Source organism: Myxocyprinus asiaticus, chromosome 33 (genome assembly GCF_019703515.2).
Source record: "Myxocyprinus asiaticus isolate MX2 ecotype Aquarium Trade chromosome 33, UBuf_Myxa_2, whole genome shotgun sequence".
Taxonomy (NCBI): Eukaryota; Metazoa; Chordata; class Actinopteri; order Cypriniformes; family Catostomidae; genus Myxocyprinus; species Myxocyprinus asiaticus.
The window spans coordinates 27,514,868-27,528,159 of NC_059376.1; the positions used below are offsets into that span (position 1 = coordinate 27,514,868).

Consider the following 13,292-nt stretch of genomic DNA (forward strand, 5'->3'; position numbering starts at 1 on the left):
TCATTGCCTCTAATATGCAAAGAACAAGCCTACGTCATATGTTTGACGTAGAAATATAAATCAAATTTAGGGGAATCTTTTCAGAGGCTAGCGACAAAGACATTCATTTATTCCAAGATAGACTGTAAAACAATCTACAGGCATAGCTCTTGTTTTTTTAAAAATGCATGTTCAGCTATTGACAGGTTACTTTTTTGTACCCCGTTGCAGCCTTTGCTAAATGTTCTATGGTCCTGTCCTGCAAAACTGGCTGACAGCCAGTTTTTAAGTATACCGGCTAGCCACATGACAGATTGACTTTCTCAGGGCCAGGTCCAAAGTAAGTTCATGTTGTGGTTTTTCATGACCACACATATGTTCTCTAGTGTAAGGGAGCTAATTGCGTGCCTCTGTTGAGGGAATTGTGGCCCTTATCCAGCTCTAATGTTGGCTACACGAAGGTCCCTGATTGTGCATTTAAACCGGGTGGAGCAGAGAGTTTTAAAATCATTGGCTAAGCTTCACCACCCTTAAAAACCGGATTTAGCTTCTGTCTTCAAAGACCACTAAGCTCTGAACATCGTATCTGCAGTCCTTTGAAGTGTCCACCATCCACAGCCATGGCGACATTTTCACCTTCACGCTTCCACTGTGACAGTGTTGTGCAGTCACCAGGCAACACACAATAACCGTTGCCTTACACAATGAGAATGAGCAGCCTGGTACAAACTGTATTATAGGTTCATCTATCTCCACAGAGAAGAATGGGCCACTAATTTATAAATAACAAAAGCAGCACACTTGCATCATGCAATATTAATGCACTACATCATTCTCAACCCATGAGCACATATAGACACACAAAATATGCACACATGAACTCTGCCCGTCTCTGTTCTTAATCCCTACCACAATGCTCCCCTCCCCTCTGGAAAAACCAGATCTGTCAAAGAGGTGCTTGTGTGTTGTAAAGTTACAAATTGAGAGCAGGAGCATTACAGAGACTTTACGCAGAGGAGGGTGAACAGTGCAGGGCCCTTCCAGTGCATACCAACACCTGTTTCGATGGCCTCTCTTCTTTTATTTACATGATAAACACTGAATTCCCCTACAATTATGGCCCCTACCAGTATGGCCCCAGCTATTCTTAGCTGACAGCTGTTTTCCAGCATCAGGGGACTTCATGATAGGATGCAATGTTGGTATGTACTGCATCAAAAGAATAAAAAGGTCTAATCCATTAGTGGTGGGTTTCATTAGCGTTTAGATTTGTTTGGAACATATCACACAATATGACTAGTCTAAGAAAAGAGATAGATAGGGTTAAAAGTGCACTCATTTTGGTACAGATTCCTCTTAACAATTTCGGTTTATAATGGTTCCATTAACGATTCTTTTAGTACTTTTAAGGAAGAACTATTTGGAAATAAGGAATGCAATTCTAATTGAATTTACTGACCTTAGCAGTCTGTTACCAAATTATGATATAATTTCATATTTTAACAGATTCCTGTGTTACACACAAACTTTTAAATTAATATATTTTTATCAACTATTTTTATAAATCAGCAAAGCTCTTAATGTGTATCTCACAAGTCTTAACTACACATACAGTTACAATTCTTGGTTAATTTTGAGTCAGACATAACGGAGAATCAGACTACATTGGTCGTACTGTATATTTCACACTTTGAGTAGTGGATGATCCTCTGTTTGGAGACAGCGCTTCCTTTCCGCTGTCCACCAAAGCAGACAAATAGCTGCTCGGAGCTTCTAAAGCTCTGCATGCGATCCAAATAGATGCGTAAAGCACGCACCGGACACAGCAACGCCAAAGTTGGGTATGCCTCCTCCTGGGGCAGCACTTGCAGGTTCACCATCTGATCCCTGTAAATCCAGCAGACGAGGTGAATGAACTCGGTGAATTCAGCTCAATGAATAGAACCAATCGGCTCCGAAGAGAAAATCTGAATGAGTGGTTGCATACCAGCTCCTTTTATACCCGTATGTCCGTTGGAGTGGCATGCAAATTCCACTCGCCAATTTCCACTGGCCTTTTTTCAAAAAGCAGAGGTGTTTGGGGCTCCCAAGAGTAACCCCTAGTGTCACTACATCGACACAACGTCGAGTGAGTGACAGATAGGGAACACTGTATTGAGTATTTTAGCACATGTTGCGTTGGCAGAGGAATGCATGTTCAAGAATAGTTATCAGGATAACTCAGGATAGTATCCCGTTTTTTGTTTTTTAATGGAACCAGTTCTGAATAAGAACCGGTTCTTGGTTCTCAACCCTAAGTGCAACATAAACAAACAAAAAATTTACTGAGTGCACCTGTGAAATCTCCAGGTGTAAATGTTTTCATTGTTCGGTATTCCTGGCTTAACTCACTCAACACTTGAGTCAACTCACATTTATTTTTATTATTCGTTATTATTCTGTGACATTTTCCAAACAGTCATCCAAACAGACAACCAGAATGCAGCATTACTGGCTCAGACAAACTTCTGGACACCCTGTTCCTTTTTTTAAATAGCCTTTTAGTACATTTGTGATGTGTGATTTTTCTTCTTCTTCTTTGCTCTCTCCAGGAATAGAATAGACTGCTTGGTCATCAGTGGACTCTCACAGCAACTACTGTTGGTCTTTGATTGGCAAAACCCAAGAATCTACAGAATGGAGACTTAATACTCACAGGCAGGGGCGGACTGGGACTAAAAAGTGGCCGTGGACTTTCTGGCCCAGAGCAGCCCACCAAACCTGGCCCACACCACACCACACAGGCTCATTGATTTAATTTTCTGGCTCAATTTCACATTTTTGTGTTTGAAAAAAAAAGACATTTCTATTGACTGCTAGTCATGACAACGGGCCCCACAGTGCAAAAATGGTATGTACATATATAAATATAAACAAATATAAATACATGTAAAAAAAATAAAATAAACATACCTCTTAAAGTTTAGAACTTTGAAGATATTTAGAAGATTAATTGCTCATCATTTCACTCTATGTGAGTTTGTTGCATCTTTATATCTGCAGTGTTTTAATTCCTTCCCTAGATTATTCTTGAGAAAAAGTGAAAAGCCCTATGCTTTGACAGGTGCTGTTTCTGCTATCCTTTAAACAAAGTAAGCCTCAAAGACTCAAACAGCCAGTAATATTTTTCATGACTTATTTTCTGCATTTTTATCAGGTGTGAGCATTATTCAGCAAGCCGCACTACAGCTCCCTGCGGTATGAATAAATTATGCAAATGACTATGTACTGCTCATAGCTTTACTGTTTGCAGATTTGATATATGCTGCTGTTATTGTATTTGTTGTAACTTGCAGTTATTTGTCAGTTTGTGATTATTCACGGCTCATCTAATACTTGATATGTTGTCTTTGGTTGTTATTGTTATTGTGATTTGTATGTCAAATAATGAGGTCCAAGCGAGGTACGGAGTTCATGCGAACAAGCGGAAATACGCTACGATGTGTAAGTATTTCAAAATAAAAGAAATTTCTGTTTTCAATATAAAAGCCATTCTAATAGTTTGACTTTACAGAGTGTTCTGTATATTCACTCTGTAACAGGGTTTGCGCAGTCATGTTGGAGCCCAGGGCGGCTGCCTATATTGCCTGTAGGACGGGCTGGTACTTGCGCAGCAATGGGCCGGCCCAAAATGGGAAAACGCCCGATGCACCCAATGGCCAGTCCACCCCTGCTCACAGGGCTGACAGCTGCAGGGATTAGCACTCTTGCTCACCGTTATTGATGCCCCTGTATTGTGCCTTTTTCCAGAGGATATATGATAATTAGCATTTATGAACAAATTATAAAATGTAATTGCCCACAGTGTTATCTGCCAATGATAAAACAAAAGTACAGAACATTACTACAGGTAAATAAAAAAGGCATCTGCATCTGAAGGACATACTCCTAAATGTAGAAAAGAAAGTTTGGAATTAGATTCTAGATTCTAGGCATGAAAATCTTGCTTGAGTGAACAATTCTCTCAAGGCAATAGAGATATAATCTACAAGTAGAGAATGCACTGGTTTGTATGGTGGAAGACTCCAATCTGCACCATGGAATCATTAAATTATCACTTGTACCCCAGCTTCCCCCTTCCATCAACCCCTAGAGTCCAGTCTGTCCCCACTGTGACCACCCCAGCTCTGCTGATGCTGTCATGACAACCATCTTAAGAGACTTGTTGTATGTGTGGAGAGTGAAAAGTGTACATATGAGTGTATGTCTCTCTACGTGTGTATTTATGTGGGTGTGGGTGTGTGGGAAAGAAAGTGAAAGAGAGAGACAGGCACTTGTGACAAATGGGAAATGAAGTGTGTAATTTATGTAGTGAACAAAGAAATCAGTTAAATACCTAAATGAGAGTAGTTTAAGTTTAATATTCAAGAATTAAATGAGAAAGGATTAAAATATCCACACAGATATTTTCACTAGATAGATGGGGGCTTAGAGTACCAGATTCTGTGCACTTGAATAATTGTTTACCAAAAGGTGAAAGAAAAATGGTGAAGGGTATTTTAAGTCAATGAAAGCAGAGACTATTTATTTAGGAGAGACAGGCCACTTCTTTTTAAATAAATGGGAGATATTGGAACACCCAACCAAGAAACTCTAGCACCCAAAGGTCAAAAGGATGTATAAAGGAAGTCCCGCCTTACAGGCAAAAGAGCCAATCACCTTTTAGATACAGAAATCGCCTGTCAGTCATCTCAAGAACGCGTATGCACATTAGGTATACAAGCCAGGAAAATTATTTTTTTAGCGTAATCTGAGGTAAAGAAGCACAATTTATGATATCAGCGTTGTCAGATTTTACTGCTGATTTGAAATATGTTCTTTGATTGTAATCTTGGCCAACCATTTTTGAGATTTCGGTGTTCCCCCATTGAAGTAGATAGGAGCTACACTGGCATGACTGGAAATAGCTTCCCGGGAGCGTTCCAAAGATGGCCGCCAGTGGACTGACTTGCTAGAAAGACTTTGACGAAAGGCAGGTGTCCAAACATCAACAAACTCTAATTTCTTAAAACCTGTTTGCAAATAATAGCAGATAAAATAATATAGAACCATTTGTGTTCGCATGATAAATGTTCCCCATTACACTCAGAACATTATTTCAACATGTTTGTACAGATATAAATTATCCTTATCTGGGCTCTTTGAAACATGTTTGGAAAAATTTCCTGGTGAATATTTATGTGCCTTTTGGGGCTGTTCATGAAAAAATGATTCCCCTTCTTAACTTTAAAAATGTGTTAAATCGCAATGCATCAGCTCAATTCTCTCATACTGTCACATATTCCCTGTTGTTTGTATTGACTTTTATGTTGAAATTCTGGTTTAGTTCCCTGTTCCTGTTTCCTGTTAGTTTTGTAGTCCTTTGTAGTTTCTTTTCATGATTGGTTTACCCCTGATTGTTTCCCCAGGTGTTCCAAGTTCCCTTGTTTTCCTTGTGTATTTAAGCCCTTGTTTTCCCCTGGTTTCTTTGTCAGTCTTTGTCTGTATTATGCTGTTCTTTGTTCCCTGTGTTTTGTTTCATTATGTTCTGAGTTACCTGGTTTCCTTTGTTTGATTAAAAAGGCTGCATTTAGATTCTCATTCCTCTCCTGTCTCGTCACACATAAGCTCTTCCAAAACATGACCTCATAATGTCTGCTAGAAATGCTCAAAATAGAATAAAGTGACCAATTCAATAAAGGAATTCTTACTTTAGTCTTTTGACCTTGTATCTTCATCATTCTTATTACAACTGGAAAAAAATTACCTGAATTAAAAGAAAGGATGGGTAAAAAATGGATGAAAAGCATGTCAGTAATCTATATATAGTGGCCACAAATAAAATGTGGACACTTTAATGGCACACTTAAATAATGTATGAATGGCACTGCATTAGATAGCAAAATATCAAACCAAGCAGAATCATTAAAAAAAGAGACTTTTCGCACACTTTTTTACAAAACATTTTACAAATAAACTTTAGGTTGTTAGGTTTAAAACAATAGAAATACTGTTCAAAATTAAGACAAAAAGTATTTGGACACTTACGGGTCTTCAAACTTAGTGGAACATGTCCATGCGTAATGTACAGTGCATCCGGAAAGTATTCACAGCGCTTCACTTTTTCCACATTTTGTTATGTTACAGCCTTATTCCAAAATGGATTAAATTCATTATTTTCCTCAAAATTCTACAAACAATACCCCATAATGACAACATGAAAGAAGTTTGTTTGAAATCTTTGCAAATTTATTGAAAATAAAAAATGAAAAAAAATCACAAGTACCTGGTGTACCTGCTGTAAAGTGTAAAGTATTCACAGCCTTTGCCATGACACTCAAAATTGAGCTCAGGTGCATCCTGTTTCCACTGATCATCCTTGAGATGTTTCTGCAACTTGATTGGAGTCCACCTGTGGTAAATTCAGTTGATTGGACATGATTTGGAAAGGCACACACCTGTCCATATAAGGTCCCACAGTTAACAGTGCATGTCAGAGCACAAACCAAGCCATGAAGTCCAAGGAATTGTCTGTAGATCTCCGAGACAGGATTGTATCGAGGCACAGATCTGGGGAAGGGTACAGAAAAATTTCTGCAGCATTGAAGGTCCCAATGAGCACAGTGGCCTCCATCATCTGTAAATGGAAGAAGTTTGGAACCACCAGGACTCTTCCTAGAGCTGGCCGCCTGGCCAAACTGAGCGATCGGGGGAGAAGGGCCTTAGTCAGGGAGGTGACCAAGAACCCGATGGTCACTCTGACAGAGCTCCAGCATTTCTCTGTGGAGAGAGGAGAACCTTCCAGAAGAACAACCATCTCTGCAGCACTCCACCAATCAGGCCTGTATGGTAGAGTGTCCAGACGGAAGCCACTCCTCAGTAAAAGGCACATGACTGCCCGCCTGGAGTTTGCCAAAAGGCACCTGAAGGACTCTCAGACCATGAGAAACAAAGATTGAGCTCTTTGGCCTGAATGGCAAGCGTCATGTCTGGAGGAAACCAGGCACCGCTCTTCACCTGGCCAATACCATCCCTACAGTGAAGCATGGTGGTGGCAGCATCATGCTGTGGGGATGTTTTTCAGCGGCAGGAACTGGGAGACTAGTCAGGATCGAGGGAAAGATGAATGCAGCAATGTACAGAGACATCCTTGATGAAAACCTGCTCCAGAGCGCTCTGGACCTCAGACTGGGGCGACGGTTCATCTTCCAACAGGATTTCAAGATTTCAAACAAACTTTTTTCACGTTGTCATTATGGGATATTGTTTGTAGAATTGAGGAAAATAATTAATCAATTTTGGAATAAGGCTGTAACATAACAAAATGTGGAAAAAATGAAGCGCTGTGAATACTTTCCGGATGCACTGTAACAACACCTGTGGACACTGCTGTGAACTGACTTCATACATTCACTAAAAATCACATTGGGACCAACTGATTAAATAATTGCAAAAAATGGAGCATCATTTGTTGCAGATGCCTCGTGGTAGGGATGCACCAATATGGAAATTGTGGCCAATACGATAACCGATATATTTGTCGATTATATTTGGATATAAATCTACATTTTGTGCGTCTGAATACAAAAACAAAAGGCTCACCATATAAAGTCACAACCGGAGCACTTCTAATGAAAACAATCATGTAAAGTGGATTGTTTTTATTTTAAAACCACTTAAATTGCAGAAAACAAGGAACCTGCAAGAAACATCTAAAACTTTTACATTTACTAAATGTTGCCTACTTTGAACCAGTTAAGTAAAGAACTTTTACATTCCTATTGCAAACTTCCTTTTATTTAAAGCATAATGACTCGTGAGCTACTTCTATAAATACAGTGACATAAATACTGTATAGTGGAGTGTTTACTCCGATCCAGTATGATCCTCTAAAGCAAAGTCAGAAGGCACCAATCAAAACCCACGTGGCAAGAAGCATGTGCCTGAAAAAGCCATAATATATCAGCAAATTTTCTTATTGGACCGATAACCGATAACTTTCAAATTCACATTTATCAGCCGATATCAATATGGTCAAGATATATTGTGCATCCCTACCTCTTGGTTTGATATATTGTTAACTAATGATTTTTAAGTGTGGCCCAAATAGTTTTTGGAGCCACTGTATTGTCTCCATTGCAAAAGTCTATCAATGACTTATAACAGTCTAAATCGACAAAAATAAAAAATGCATGTAATAAAAAAAAAAGCTGGTGCAAGGATATTAGTATGGACTGCACAGTTTCTAGGTAAGTCAGTGCATACTATGATTGACAAGATTAATATTTCACTAAGGCCTGTCAACAATACCAAAATAAAGGCAGATCCAGTGAACCCCTGAGGGCAAGATACCTCTCAATCGATTTCAGACCTTCTTTCCACTTCTGCCTCATAACTGTTCAATAATTGATGAGGAGCAATCCACATGGATCCCAGAATTCCACTCTCAAGAATTTCAAGCAGAAGGTTGATTTTGTGAATAATTTTAATAGACTGGTGAAAATTCCACTCAAACAGCATAGACCGCCTTTACTTCAGGGCATCCACTTCTTAAAGCAAGCAATTGCTTTAATGTGCATTAGCACACAAAGACACAAGACTAATAACATAACAGAGGAATTTAGTATGAAGGCCAAAGCGAATTAAGGGAGAATTCATAAAAACCTTGAAGCAATGCATTAAAGTAATCTAAAACCCACTGAAACACAAGCACATAAATTGATTTACGGATCAATTCCCTTTTCATCATCTTTGTTCTGGCATCAAAAATCATTCGCAAGTTTCCAAAGCAAGAAACATAACTTGAAATACATTTTTTATGTTTAACCTGCTGCAAAGGACATGAATTTCAAAACAGCTGCAAAGTCATAACCACTAAGAGCATTTTCGTGTTTTGTAGAGTAATTTGAGGTCTTTCAGGGTCTTAATAAAGTGTCCTGCCACACGTCACACATATAGAGGGCCTGATACCAGAAACCACTAAATGCTGTACAGACGCACAATAAAAAATAAATTAAAAAAAACATAAAAAAAAAACTAAATTGCTTAAAGGTGCAGTATGTAATCATTTTCATGTAATATTCGCCTTTTTTTGCCAATGTGTGAACGGCTTGTAATGCAACTTAAAAAATGAGCCCTTTCTGGACTTCCTAGGTTGCCTATTAAAGCCTGTAGACTGATTTTCATGCGAAGGGAGCAGTTCGGTTTTGCCGGGGAAAATCCAAAGGATGTGACGTTTATGCATGCTCCCGAGAGCCTTGCCTCAGTGCTTCTCTTCCGCTATTCAACTGCGACAACAAACTGCAAAACTAGGCAACGTTATCTTAGAGATGGAATCCAGCAAACGTCCGGCTCCCAGCACAACACTGACTCCTACACAAACACCGAGTAAGCCAAAAATATACATAAAAAATGTATCTACTGAATCCTGTCTGGCTAAGCGGGAACGTGAATGTGGTCAAGCGAAAACTAGAGTGAACATAGGCAGGGCTTTTGATTCCCAGAGGGACCTTCGTTCGGTTTTGGGGATCAAAACCTACCCTGATCTGGCGTTCTTCTTATTGGACAGATAAGCTTACATAACTGCAAAGCATGTGAAATATAGTGCCATAAGGATTGATCTGTGTAATTTTAGCTAACTTGATCTTGCCTGCTAACACTGACGAATTGCAAGCTACCTTGCTTCGTAACTTTCAAATAATTTCAACGATATTCTCTTTATACTAAAAGTCAGATATACAGGATAAATGTAAGCAAATACGCTGGTTTCTTGATCGTAGTATAACATATGACATACAAAACATACAATAGTGCAACATAACAGTGCAGTACAACAGTAAACTGTCTGGTATAGTTCAGTAGTACGTAGCTCTATGTGTGTATCAGTATGCTATGTTAGCTGATAAGTAGTTTTAGTTTAATCTCAAAGTTTGTAGTAAAACAATCATAACTGTGTAATTTTAATTATGCTACCACATCTGTCAGCATGATGCCGGTGAATCATGTTCAGTACGTTGCGTTTGTACGTTACGTCATTGTTTTGGCCAATGCTTGCTCGCTCACATCCCTATGGAGTGTGTGCATGAGGTAGCTGGCTGCAGTTCACTTAACAGCCAAAGGTGTCATTAATAACAAGGGTTTCTGAATCTTACATACTGCACCTTTAAAGAAACAAACTAGTTACCATTAGTGATGGGTCATTCATGAACGATTCGTTCATTTTGAATGAATCTTTTATGTGACTCAGAAGAACGAGTAGTCTCAGAGAGTGATTCGTTCATTTTGTGTTGACCGCGCATGTGCATTGTGCAACCTCCGTTCGTTTGTTATGTGAAAACCGCATAGGCGCTGTACAGGAAACAGAAATGATTAGTTCACCTCTCGAGTCTTTTGGTCCGAGTCATTCATTCTTTTGTCACGTGACCGCCGTATACGCTATGCATTGCACACACAGGAAACAGAAACGATTAGTTCACCTCTTGAGTCTTCTGGTCCGAGTCGTTCATTCATTTGTCACGGGACAGCCGTGTACCCTATGCACATTCGGCTGTCACGTGACAAAAGAACGAACGACTCAGACAAGAAGATTCAATCCAGAGGTGAACTAATCATTTGTTTCTCATAATTTGTACTTGGCTGCATTATACATTTGTCCTTATTGGGACTATAATCAAAGTGTGCGTAAGTATACGTGTTGGGGGGATTTGGTTATTGAAAATGTAACATTTTAATTTAATTCTGCTCAAATGAACTAAATGACTTGAAAAAAGATTAATTCATTTTGCTGAAAGAGACTCAAAGATTCAAGTCAGTAAAATGATCCGATCTTCCCATCACTAGTTACCATATATTTAAAAGTTTTATCCTCACTTATAATTCTGACCTTTCCTGAACTCTGTACCAACTGCAATGAAACTGCCCTTTGTGTACTGATAGGTTAATATTATGTACTATTAATGGAAAAAGTGAATATTTAATGTCTGCTCCCACTTAATGCAAACTTAAGAGTTAGAAACTTTATTAACAACAGAAACAAATTAACTGCTGTCCTGATCATAGGGACGGTCAACATAAACAGATGAAAAAATATGTTCTGCTTTTAACTTTATAAGTTAGGGCTGTAAATGAATAAAATAGGGCTACTGTATTTGTGGCTATGATGTGCATTTTGAAATTTCACCATATACTCCTTAAAAGCTGCCTGCTGAGTTTGTTTAAACGGAAAATTGACAATTCCTAGGTGAATTTGGCTTGGGTGTGCAAAGTGGACGATAAAAGCTGATGTGGGAACCTCGTGGCATCTGAAGATTGATGTCGCAGGCTTAGGACTATGGTCTTAAAACCTACAGTATAGTGAGCTGACTACCTAGACAGTATTTTGGGGCATCAAACATACAAAATCATACACAGCTATTTTGTCAAGTAACCAAAAAATATTCTTCATGTGGTAACATCTACATTAACTAGGTCTATTCGAGTCAAAACTATTATTTATGACTAAATCATCTTGACTACATTAGTTTATTTTATTATTATTATTTTAAGTGTCAGATCGAGTAAAAATACAAAACTGAGCATTCTCACTTTTTCCAGTGTAGCTGCATTTCTGGGCGCGCGATGATGCCCACAAACGCTGCACGCGCCTACAATGCCTAAGTGCCGTTTAGGGAGGCAACTCATTAGGCTGCGAGAGTGAGACTGTATGTGACATGAAACATGATAAAGCAGAGAGAAAGAACTAAAAAATCAATACAATAACAAACCGCAAAACAAACATAATAGTAATGCTTTTGCTTAATGTTTCAAACTAGAAGAAAATATAATTGCTTTATAACCGTCATTTACAACATCGTTGTTGAACGAGGTACTTACTTCTTAGTCCAGGTAACTTGAGATGCGAAGATGTTACATTCCGTGGCACACAGCTGTACGACGCGTAGACAACAGTCACAAACTAAAAAACTCACAAAAATGCGTCAATGTCCATTTGTTCGCAAGCTTCTCGGTTCCCTCTTCGTTTTTCTGCGAGTTACCAAAGTTTCCAAACGTCACAGCTAATACTAACTAATGTACTAAGGTTCACAAACCGGCTACTCTTAAAGAAATGCGCGAGGCTAAAAAATAAAAAAAAATCGTTCACATTTCCATTCGCATTGTCATTGTTTCAGAATATTAGGAGGAATAAATCCGTTAGTACTCCAGAGTCAGTCGAGCTCCCCCTGTACGAGTCCAGTCAAGTGTTCGCAGGTGTCGGCTGTGCTGTGTGCTGTACCTCGCCCTCTCTCCGGTACCTCCCTATTAAAACCAGTCAGCCGTGTCAGTGTTAACCAGCTCCCCACCAGGCAAAATAACTACACGGAGCCCCGACTGCCTGACTGAGGCACTGAATGAGGGGTTGTCATCCAGCTTAAAAAACAGGCCTCTTAGTTAATCTTTCAAAGAGGAAGTTATTAATTAATAAGCTAGTACATGGAGTTCCCAATACTGAGTCCTATTAACTTCAGTCATTGTAGGAGTCATTACCACTGGTGTCAGGTTGCATGGGTTATAATAAACCTCATATTAGGGGTGAGGCCTCATATTTAATTCTCTCTGATGTGAAAGAGCGTCAAAGTGCCGGGCTCTGTCAGCAGCTCTGACACTCTGGTGATAATAGTCTTATCTTCTAACCGCAGAGATGTTTAAATGAATAGAACTCTGAAAAGATTAATATTTGAACATTTGGGTCTAAAACTGTCAAGATTAATCCTAGCTGATATTTTTCATAGAGGACCTAACAGAACAAGCATTTGTGTTTCTACATGTTGTAATATATACTTCAGCTCTCACTGTGGAGATAATTATACAGTATGTCTGTGTTTAATGTAGATTTACATTTGCTTTATGGGGTGAACAGAGAATGTTCTGGAAACCTAAAACACCATAAACATAGCAGCATCTCATAGCTATTTTGGCTATGTATGTGATCTTTTTAGTTGTAAGACAGTCAGGTGAGGTTTTTGCTAGTGAAATTCTTAAAGCGGTTGTTCACCCAGAAATGAATATTCTCTCACCCTCATTCCATCCTAGATGTGTATGACTTTCTTTTTTCTGCAGAACACAGACAAATATTTTTAGAAGAATATTTTAGCTTTGTAGGTTCTGACAATGCAAGTGAATGGGTACCAAAATTGTGATGCTCAAAAAGCACATAAATGCAGCATAAACTTAATTCATAAGACTCCAGTGGATATGATTGGTGTGGGTGAGAAAATATTTAATTCCTTCTTTACAATAAATTCTCCTCTCTGCAAAGT

At 38.8% G+C, this 13,292-nt stretch overlaps 1 protein-coding gene across 2 annotated transcripts in view; it reads right to left on the reverse strand.

The window, feature by feature from the left end:
* Positions 1 to 12,234, reverse strand: part of LOC127424179 (semaphorin-3F-like) — a 62,536-nt gene extending 50,302 nt beyond the window's left edge. For both annotated transcript variants that reach the window (XM_051669140.1, XM_051669139.1), the window contains exon 1: positions 11,869 to 12,234. The gene's annotated coding sequence lies outside the window, so the exon portion shown is untranslated. The remainder of the gene's footprint in view (positions 1 to 11,868) is intronic.
* Between the last annotated feature and the right edge of the window lie 1,058 nt (positions 12,235 to 13,292).